We start from the raw sequence: 11,266 nt of genomic DNA on the forward strand, positions 1-11,266 counted from the left end.
CCTACTGTATGCAGGGTGTTGCATTACACAATATGAATAAGTTTATCAGATTCTTCCCCCTATTAAATGGAATATTCTTCTGGGCAAGGACTGATATGTTTTTGTCTTGGTAATCCCCAGGGTTTAGCACAGTGTCTTGAACATAGACATTTAATGAATACATCTTGAATGAAAAATGATTTCTCTCTTGTGAACAGGATTTGGTGTAGGAGAAAAGGGCTAGAATATGAGGCCAGTGGGGACCTGAAGTTCTAGTTGATGGGGAGTAACTCCTGCTAACAACAGGCAGAACACCGCTGAAGGGGGAAAGGTAAGAAGGGAAAATGATGAGCGCTAAAGACCATCTTTCCCTATCACACAATTGTTTAGTGAGCTGGTTCTGCTCATTATATCCAGTCTCTTTTGGGACTGGACTATTTCAGAGAGATGTGGAGAGTAGAGTGCTCAGAGGAAGTCAATAATAATAGCTGGTGATAAATCTCATTTTTATTGAGCTTTACGGTATTCAAAATGCTTTGTCTGCAACCCAGTCAGGTAGATCCTGCAACTATTATTATACCCATTTAACTAAGGAAAAAAACTGAGGTTTGAAGTTAAGCAATTTAAGTTCCCATAGTCATGAAGACAATGAAAGGAAACAGAATCTGGGGGAGCAATTTAAAGGAATTTGGATTAACCTACAGAAGAGAAAGTGGAACAGGCTGGCCCTAAAAGTCTTTAGACATAAGAGTGTTAACCCTATACCAGGTGTTTGTTAGGTTTTCTCCATCTTATATAGAGGATAAGAGCATGTTTACACTGTAATAGGAAGAATTTTGATTAGATATATAAGGAAAGACCTTGGGGGGCAACTAGATGGTGAAGTGGATAGAGTGCTGGGTCCAGAGTCAGGAAGACTCAACTTCTTGACTTCAAATCTGGCCTCAGACACTTACTGACACTTACCAGCTGAGTGACCCTGGGCAAGTCAGTTCCTGATCTGTAATATGAGTTGGAGAAGGAAATGGCAAACCACTCCACTATCTTTGTCAAGAAAACCCCAAATGGGGTCATGAAGAGTCAGATACAATGGAAATGACCCAACAACAACAGAAAGAAGTAAATACTATTAAATCCTAGAGTTGGACTATCCATTGGGAGTTATAGAATGTTTCTCATTTTGATCAAGGCTTGGGATTTCATCAGTGCAGCATTCTTCCTTTCTGGAAATACCCTCTGCTGGTATAGATCAACAAATTTTTCTTAACTCACTCATTCTTTCACTAAGCACTTATCAAGTGCATACTATGCCAGATCTGAGGGTTACACATACAAAACAAAAACAGCTCTTGCCTTCAAGGAGATTATAATCTATTCCAACCCAGTCTAGACAACCACCTAGGGCACTGAGATTTTAGTGACTTCCTGTAGTGTCAGAGACAGGCCTCAAACCCAGGTCTTTCTAACACCAATGCTGCTTTTCATTCCATTTTTAAAAATCAACCAAGTAAAACAAGATTTCTGCTTGATATAACTTACAGGTAGCCTACTTGGAAGCAAAAGGATGAACTAGAAATTAGGGATAGGAAAATTATTATTTCCTTATTTATGTAAATTCTGAGTGAGGAAACTCACTTTACCAGTGTAGATTGGCACTTTTTCTGCAACTTTGTACTCTTAGAGAGATGTCTAGAGCACTGAGAGGTGGAAACAATTGTTCAGGGTCACATGACTAGTATATGTCAGAGGAGGGACATGAAACCAGGTCTTCCAGGCCCCAAGGCCAGCTCTCTATCCATTATTTCCCAAATCTTGTAGGCAGTGTTAAGAATGAGAAAAAAGGAATTTTTTTTTCCTGCTAATGTTGGTGGTAGTTTTTTTTCTTTAGTTTAACAGAAATTGATTTTTTTTTTGCCCGAGTTGAATCAATTTTAAATAAATAGGGCACTATACAGGCTTGGACCTCTCCTGAAAAGACTTGTGATGACATATGATCTGAATCCACCTGACCTCATGCCCTGGGATCTAATGTCTTTTCAAGATGTCCTTTTCTTCCTTAAGATTCAAAGAAAACAAAGCTTACCTAGACAATATGCAAACAACAATGTATAAACATGATATATTCAGGATAAGTTGGGGATAATTTCCCATGTCTGAGATCCAGAATTAGAAAGAGAAGGGAAAATTCCTACAAAAATCTACTTCTCTTCTACGGAAAAACAAAAATAAAAGCGAAACCCTAGAAGCTCATGGTAAATGTAAACGTAGGAGGATTTTTTTTCAAAATAAAGAAGGAAAACTTAGAAATGGTTTCTTGGATTTTAAAAATGATATTTTAGATACATTCTTATGTAGAAGTAGCTAGAAAACTGCAAAGTCTATCAGGTATAATTTTCTTTTCATCAAATACCTGAGAAAAAAAAAGAAAAGAAGGAACTGAAAAAAATTCAAAAGACACTACTGAGTTCCAGACTTCTGTTACTCCTCTTTTTCCCCTGCTTTTTTCCCTCTCTCCTATTTGGTATTCTTTAAATTTAGATATGTTAATATGAAAATCAACATTTTTCCTGCTAATGTTGGTGGTAGTTTTTTTTTTTTCTAGTTTAACAGAAATTGATTTTTTTTGCCCGAATTGAATCAATTTTAAATAAATAGGGCACTATACAGACAGCAAAATCCACTCCATGGTATATAACACTTTTTCCCTACAAGAACTCACATTTGGGAGTCAGCAGTATATAAGGTTTCATCCCTGTCCTGAGGATAAGAACCACTGTAGTCTTCAGTAAAGATGTTCAATATATTAAGGTATCTTTTAAGGTTTATTTTTGGGGAGTGGGGCTGGATCAGGCTCAAATGAAATAAGTAAGAAGTCATTTAAGTGGGCTTAATCTTTCCCCCAAATGTGGATATGTGTGACAAAGGAAAATATTTTCTCTCTTTACTACAAGACTGTAAGTTTCATGTGGGCAGGGATCTTTTCTCATGAAAACTTAGTGAGAAAACCTTCTAATCATGTCTAGTTCAGTGCTCTGTATAGTGTAGGTGTTTAAGCCTGTTCCTACTCTAATCCATCCTCCACAAAATATAGGTCTAACCTTCCTTTGTTCTAGAAACTCCAGTGACTTCCTCTTGCCTTTAGGATAAAAAGGCATTTAAAGATCTTCACAATCCGGTAGTCTATCCAAGTTCTGCACATATTACTCCTCTTCACATACTTAGTGGCATAGCCAAACTGGACTGCTTGCCTTTTTTTTTTTGTTGAGAATCCATTTCCCATCTGAGTTTTTGTACAAACTGTGCCCAGTCTGGAATGTACACCCTCCTTACCCTCATCCTTTAGTATTCCTTGTTGGTATGGCTTGGTTATTTTTCAGTCATGTCTGAGTCTCCATGACCCCATTTGGTGTTTTCTTAGCAAAGATACTGGAGTAGTTTGCCATTTCCTTCTCCAGCTCATTTACAGAAGAGGAAACTGAGGCAAACAGGGTCACATGAATAGTAAGTGTCTGAGGGCAGATTAGAACTCTGAAAGATGAGTTTTCCTGACTCCAAGCCTAGCACTCTGTCCAATGCTGCACCTAGCAGCCTGTCCCTAGCTTCTTTCAAAGATCCCCTCAAGTGCCCTGTCCTACAGGAGGCCTATCTTGATCCTCCCAGTTGCTTATGTCTTCCCCATTTTGGAAACTGCTTTTTGTCTACTTTTTCCATATTTTTGGTATTTGCTTTTTTAGTACATGTTGTTCCCTTCCAACAGATAATAAGTTACCTGAGGGCAGGGACAATTTCATTTTTGCTTTTGTGTCCCCAACATCTAGTATAGTTCCTGGCACATAGTAAGCACTTAATAAATGCTGGCTAAATGAATGAATATTATTCTTTTTTAGAATGCCATTAATTATTTATTTCCAATAGACTGTTCCTTGAAAACAAGGACTATTCCCTGTTTTTGTCTTTGTATCTCTGTGAACTACTAACTCAGTGCCTGTCATTATTGCTCAAAAAAAGTTTATTAATTAATTGATTAATATAGTTCAGTTCAATTCACTTCATGCTTTATATACAGTGACTATGTACAGAGAATGGAGCAAGACACCAGAGGAACATAGAAATCTTAGTAAGGCCTGGTGTCTGTCCTTACTGAGGATGCAGTTTGGAGGGCGATTAGATGCATAACATAAAATAATAATACAAAATTATACCTGCTAAGCACATTTTCCTACTTTAAAATGTTATTTTTTTGGTACGTTTTAAGTCCTCTACGATTTCCCTCCCTCCCTACCACACACTAGAAAAGACCACCATTTAAGACAAATGTATAAATATATGTAAAACTATGCTATGGATGCTTCTTATCAGTTCTTTCTTCAGAGGTAGATAATATCTTCCTTGACAGGTGCTTTATAGTTGGTTTGAATGTTTATAGTACTCAGAATAACTTGGTTGTTCACAATAATTCTTCAAACAATATTGCTGTTACTATATACAAGGTTCTCCTGGTTCTGCTCACTTCACTTTTCACTATTTAATTCAAGTCTTTCTACATTTTTCTAAAATCAACTAGCTCATCATTTCGTATAGCACGGTAGTATTTTATCACAATCATATGTGATAATTTATTCAGCCATTTCCCAATTAATGGGTGTCTCTTCAATTTCCAGTTCTTTGCCACCACAAAAAGAGCTGCTACAAATATTTTAGAACATATAGATTCTTTTCCTTTTTTCCTGATCACCTTGAGAAATAGATTTAATAATGGTATTGCTGGGTCAAAGGGTATACAGTTTTATAACTCTTTGGATATAACTCTATATTGCTCTCCAAAATGATTGGATCAGTTCATAGTTCCACCAACAGTGTATTAATGTCCCATTTTCCCCATCCCTTCAAACATTTGTAATTTTCCCCATCTATCATTTTAGCCAATCTAAGAACATTGTTTTATTTTGTATTTCTCTAATCAATAATCATTTAGAGAATTTTTTCCATATAACTATATATAGTTTTTACTTCATAAAAAAACTGTCTGTTCATATCCTTTGACCATTTATCAGTTGGGAAATGACTCATATTTTCATAAATTTGAAAAAGTCCTCTATATACATTTGAGATATGAGACCTTTATCTGAGAAACTGTATACAAAAATTTCACCTCAATTTTCTGTTTTTCTTCTAATCTTGGCTACATTGGCTTTATTTGTACAAAAACATTTGCAATTTAATGTAATCAAAACTGTCTATCACTTCCCATAATGCTCTCTATCTCTTGTTCATTCATAAATTCTTCTCCTCTCCATAAGTCTGATAAGTAATATGTTTTATATTCTTCTAGTTTCTTATATTTCTTTTAATATCTAGGTCATGTATCCATTTTGACCTTATCTTGGTAAATAGTGTAAGGTATTGATCTATACTCAATTTCTGCCAGACTACTTTCTACTTTTCCCATTTTTAAATTTTTACCAAATAGTGTATTCTTATCCCCAAAACTTAAATCTTTACATTTGTCAAGCATAAGGTTACTATAATAATTTACTACTGTGTATTATATGTTTATTCTGTTCCACTGATCCACCTTTATATTTCTTAGCTGGAAGCAAATAGTTTTAATAATTACTATTCTATAACATAGTCTAACATCTTGTATTGGTAAATCTCCTTTCTTTATATTTTTCCCATTAATTCCTTTAATATTCTTGACCTTTTGATCTTCCAAATAATTTTATTGTTATTTTTTCTAGCTCAATAAAATAATTTTTGTTAATTTAATTGGGATGGTATTGACTAAGTAGATTAGTTTGGGTAGAATTGTCCTTTGTATTATACTAACTTTGCCCACCCATGAACAATTACTATTTCTCTAATTATCTTTTGTCAAACATCTAATTGAATTCTAATCGCTGACTCCCTAATCCACAGCTCTTTTATGAATCCCTCCCTTATCCTTTCCCCTTACCCTCTTAGTCCTCAGTTTGCCTACCCTTCTAAAAGTCCTTCCCTTATCCAATCTCCTTGCCCTCCTATTTCTCTGTAATGAAGACTTTTATACCCTTCTAGTTTTATATATTATTCCCTCTTTAACCTAGTTCTGATGAGAATAAAGTTCTAACACTACCAGTTGTCCACCCCTTCCTGCCTCTACCATAATAGTTCTTCCATTCATGCCTTATTTGTATGAGATAATTGCTCCATTTTACCTCTCTCTACCCAATTTTATTTTTTAGGATCATCCCATCATACTCAACTGAAGCCCAAGCCTTCTATCTATGTATGTTTTTTCAAACTATCCAAATAATTATATCACTATTAAGAGTTACAAATAATATTTTCACATATTAGAAATAAAGAATTTGGCCTTATTAAGTCATTTGTAATTGGTCTTTGATGTTTACCTTATTATGTTTCCCTTGAGTTTAGTAAGATTTTCTATTTCTTCACAAATACATGAAAGTCCTTTACTTCATTAAATGTCTGTTGCTTTTTCTCTTTTTTTCCCTCATTCAGAACAGCCCACATCTTTGCTAGATAAATTATTCTTGGTGGTAAGCCCAGTTCCATTGTTATTTGTAATATATTGTTCCATTGCCTTTGGTCTTTTAATGTAGAAGCTGCTAAATCTAATGTTATCCTGACTATAACTCCATAGTATTTAAATATGGTTGCTTGTAGAATTATCTCTTTGACCTGAAAGTTTTGATGTTAGCTATGATGTTTATATGAATTTTCATTTTGGGGCTCATCTTGGGTGGTGACCAGTGGATTTTTTCTATTTCTATTTTACCCTCTCATTCTAAAATTTCAAGGAAATTTTCCCTAATAATCTCTTGAAATAGAGTATCTAGAATCTTTTTTATCATAAATTTTAAGTAGTCCAATGACTCTTATATTGTCTCTTCTTGATTGTTCTCCAGCTCAGTTATTTTTCTAATGAGATGTTTTACATTTTCTTCTATTTTTTTCATTCTTTTGAGTTTGTTTTATTATTTCTTGGTATCTTATAAAGTCACTAGCTTTCCCTTGTCTAATTCTAATTTTTAAGGAGTTATTTTCTTCTGTAATCTTTTGGATCTCTTTTTCTAATTGGTTGACTTTCTTTTCATAATTTTCTTGATTTTTCTTCCATTACTCCTATTTTTTCTTTAGTTTTTTCCTCAAACTCTCTTATTTTGTTTTTTAAGTTCTTTTTTAAGCTCTTCCAAAAACTCTTTTTGGGTTTGTGACTATTTTGCTTTTGTCTTTGAGATAGAAATAGTTGTTTTAACAGCCTTATTCTGAGTTTGAATTCAGATTTTCTTTGTCATCCTAGTAGCTATCTATGGTTGGATTCTTTCTCTTTTGCCTACTCATTATTATTAATTTTTTTAGCAACTTATTTCTTATCTGTTAACTTTGCATTAAAGTCAGACTCTAGTCCTGGAGCATGGGGGATAACATCTCAGGCTTCAGGTTTTTTGTGCTATTGTTTTCTGAGCTGAGTTTGAATTCAGATCTTCTTTATCACCCTAGTAGCTATCAACGGTTGGATTCTTTCTCTTTTACCTACTCATCATTATTAATTTTTTTTCTTTTCAACATGAAAGACTTTTTTTTAAACTTAAAGCAAGAAGGTAGGGTTTATAACTTCAAGTAGATGAAATCTACTTGTTACTAAAAGAAAAGAAAACCATTTGCCGGAGGAAAAAGTCTTGTTTACAGGGCCCATCTGGGGAGGGGGTAGTCATTCTGTATTCCTAGCTAAGCAGGAAGGAGGGTCCAGAAAACCAGGAGTTACTCAAGCCAAGATCTGAGAGCAATATTCAATGGTTGAACCAGCTCTTGGAAGCAGAGGCCAGGCTTGACCAATGGGATGCAGAAGAATGATTTGTTCTTGTCAGGATGAGTCAGCAGAGCTGGAAGCATCAGGTGACCTTCATCTGGACAATGGGCAGTAACTAGCCAGAACTTCAAAATGGGGTATTGAAGGGGTAATCTTTGTGAGAAGCAGCACTGCTTAAGGTGCAGACTCTCCAGTTGTGGTTAAAGCTAAGTATAGTTGACATCTCCTCATCAGTCAACTCAGAATCAAACACCTGAAAGTTCTCAGCAATCTGTGATGGGGTGATGGACTTAGGGATCACAACCACTTTTTTCTGGATGTGGAACCTGATCAGAACCTGTGCTGTGGTTTTTTGGTGCTTTGCTGCAATGGCCTCAATCCTAGGGTCATTCAAGAGAGAAAGGTCCTCTGGCTTTGCCCATGGCCTATCTGGAGAATCAAGGGGACTGTAGGCTGCCACCACAATGCCCTTGGACCAGTAATATTCGATCAACTTCTCTTGGGTGAGATATGTATGGCACTCAATCTGCTTAACTGCCAGCTCATACTTCAGTCCTGCCTTGGCCAAGAGCTTCTCAATCTGGTCATGGTTGAAATTGGAGATTCTGATGGCTTTCACCAATCCTGCATCCACCAACTCTTCCATGACTGTCCATGTATCCAAAAAGTTTGTGTTACTGGGAATCACATTGTCCTTGTCATCCAATGGGAAAAGATCCTGTCCAGCCTTAAATCCTGTAAGCCAATGAACAAGGCAGAGATCCAAGTAATCCAGCTTCAAGTCACTCAGAACTTTTTGGCAGGCTGACTTGACCAAGCTTTTCTCATGGTATATGCACCAAAGTTTGCTGACAATAAAGAGGTCTTCCCATTTGACAACATTTGCCTTGATCTTGTCTTGAATGGCCTCACCTACATCATTCTCATTCTGGTAGACGTGGGCACAGTCAATGTGGCAGTATCTAACATTGATAGCAGCCTTCACAGCATCAGCCACTTTGCCTGGAGGGGTCTTCCAAGTGCCCAGGCCCACGATAGGCATCTTTGCCTTGTTCCTCAGCACGAGGAAGGTAGCCATGATGATCCGGTCTTGCAGAAGAGAGCCTCAACAACATACGCAAGCACTATACCACAAGCAGACACCATGGCCAAGTGCTCCCTGTCGCTACTCCTATTATTAATTTTTTTAGCAGCTTATTTCTTACCTGTTAACTTTGCATTAAAGTCAGACTCTAGTCCTGGAGTATGGGGGATAACATCTCAGGCTTCAGGTTTTTTGTGCTATTGTTTTCTGAGCTGTATTAGGGGCCTGACTTTAAGTATTCCTCTCTATTCCTGAGACATGACCAGGACCCCAAGAAACTCCATCACTACAAATGCTATTGCTACCTGTGGTTCCTCCTGCAACTGCAAACTTCAGCTCACCCCTCTGCCCTGGAACCAAAACAAGGTACTCTATGAGTGTCCACAGCCAGCAGGGTCCCTGCCCTCTACAACCACACTCACTGGTGTGTGCTAACTCCTCCTCATCCATATCTGCAGCCTGAGATTGAGTCAGGTCAACAAACATGGGTCCAGAACCCAGTACCAGAGGAGCGCCTGCAAGCTTCACGCTGATGAATTATCTGACCCCTACATTGTCCATGAGGTGAAAGTTCCTAAAGCTGAGGCTGCTACAACTGCCCCTAGGGCTTGTGGTTTGTTGATTTGGCAGTAACTGCTTAGAGGTATGACCCTTCAATCAAGTCAAATCACCACTAGGGGAGGTCAGGGCTTCCCTAACATCCTCCCAAGCTAAGGTGGACAACTGCTTTACCCTATCTTTTAATTATTTCTGCCACTCAAAGTTCACTTTGAGGTGGTATTTTGGATTGCTTATAGGGGAATTTAGAAGATCCATGCAATTTCCTGCCTTATTCCACCATTTTCCTGCTAAGTATATTAAGGAGATAGAAGTATAGTGTGAGATTTGAAGCAGCAAGCATAGGAAGGGTATAATTCAAATCTTGGTGTTAATGAAAAAGGTAGAGACTTCTCTATAGATGTTAAACAGAAGGAGAATCTTAGGCAAGTCATTTAACTTTCATAAGCTTCAGTTTTTTAAAATATGAAGGAATTGGATTAGATGATTTCTTTTTCTTTTTTTGCTTTTCTTTGGAGGGGGGAGGGCAGTTGGGGTTAAGTGACTTGCTGAAAGTCACACGGCTCATAAGTATCAAGTGTCTGAGTCCGCATTTGAACTCAGGTCCTTCTGACTCCATGGTTGGTGCTCTATCTACTGTACCACCTAGCCACCCCTAGATGATTTATAAGGTCCCTTCCAACTCTAAGTCTTTGATCTGACCATTCTAACCATCTTTTTCCATTTGGTTCATGATGACAGTGAACCAGGAAAAGTGTGATATCGCCAAAACCAAGGTAGGGGACAGTCACCAGGAGAAGGTCAATGGTCACAAGTGTCATATATTTGATTTTCAGTTTTGGAGGTCATTGGTGAACTTTGAAGGAGCAGTTTCAGAAGAGAGACATGGGAAAGAAGCTTAATTGCAAGTGGACATGCAGTAACACACAATGACCACTAGAGAGTATTTAGGTCATTATTGCTTCCTTTCTTAATTTACTCTTAATGGAGAACAGAGCATGATATTCAGAGATAAAGAACATAGGATTATAGACTTAGAAAAGGAAGGAAACTCCATGATTCCCTAGTAAAACCCTCTCATTTTACGGTTGAGAAATGTGAGGCTTAGGGAGATTATACAGATAGTAAGTGGCAGAAGATGATTTTGAACCCTGGATCTTCTGACTCCAAAACCAGAACTCCCCAGTGCATTACACTGACTTCCTTGATTCACAGCTCTAAATTTAAGCTATATGGATATCAAAGAACTTCAGGGTAACATTACTTGTTGATAATCACATTAGTTGAGTAGACCTGTAGAAGTCTTGATTTTAAACTTGTTATAATGAGAAATTATAAATTTCATAAAAATAGTGATGCTCACTATTAAAATATAACAAAATCTATTTTTAAAAGTTGATATTATATTTGAGTATTAATGTTAAGGCACATTAGCTCCAGGGTTGCTACCCATAAGATATCCTGTGATATTACTGACATTGTCTAGAGACAGATAGTTTGTTTGGTACAACTAAACAGTCCCAAGGCATCTGAAGATTGGGTCATGGTAGTTAATATTGCATTACTTTTGTTATAGGGCTTCTTACAACATGGGAGTTTTAATGGGTTGAAAAGAATATAACCATTTGCCAGTCAAAACACATACACACACATATATACATACACACACACACACACACACACACACACAACAATCTTAAGCTTCATTGAGAAACACATAACATCTAGAATGGAGAATTTTGTGGTCCTATTGTCCTGACTGAACCATCATTAAAAGGGCAGCTAGGTGGCACAGTGGATAGAGTACTGAGCCTGGAGTCAGGAAGCCT

At 36.9% G+C, this 11,266-nt stretch overlaps 1 pseudogene; it reads right to left on the reverse strand.

Annotated features, from left to right (window-relative positions):
- Positions 1-7,595: 7,595 nt before the first annotated feature.
- LOC138170135 (aldo-keto reductase family 1 member B1 pseudogene) lies at positions 7,596-8,873 on the reverse strand (annotated as a pseudogene).
- Positions 8,874-11,266: the final 2,393 nt, after the last annotated feature.

Source organism: Petaurus breviceps, unplaced genomic scaffold, assembly GCF_028583685.1.
Source record: "Petaurus breviceps papuanus isolate PSGF00001 unplaced genomic scaffold, PetGlider_PUasm1.0 38, whole genome shotgun sequence".
Taxonomy (NCBI): domain Eukaryota; kingdom Metazoa; phylum Chordata; class Mammalia; order Diprotodontia; family Petauridae; genus Petaurus; species Petaurus breviceps.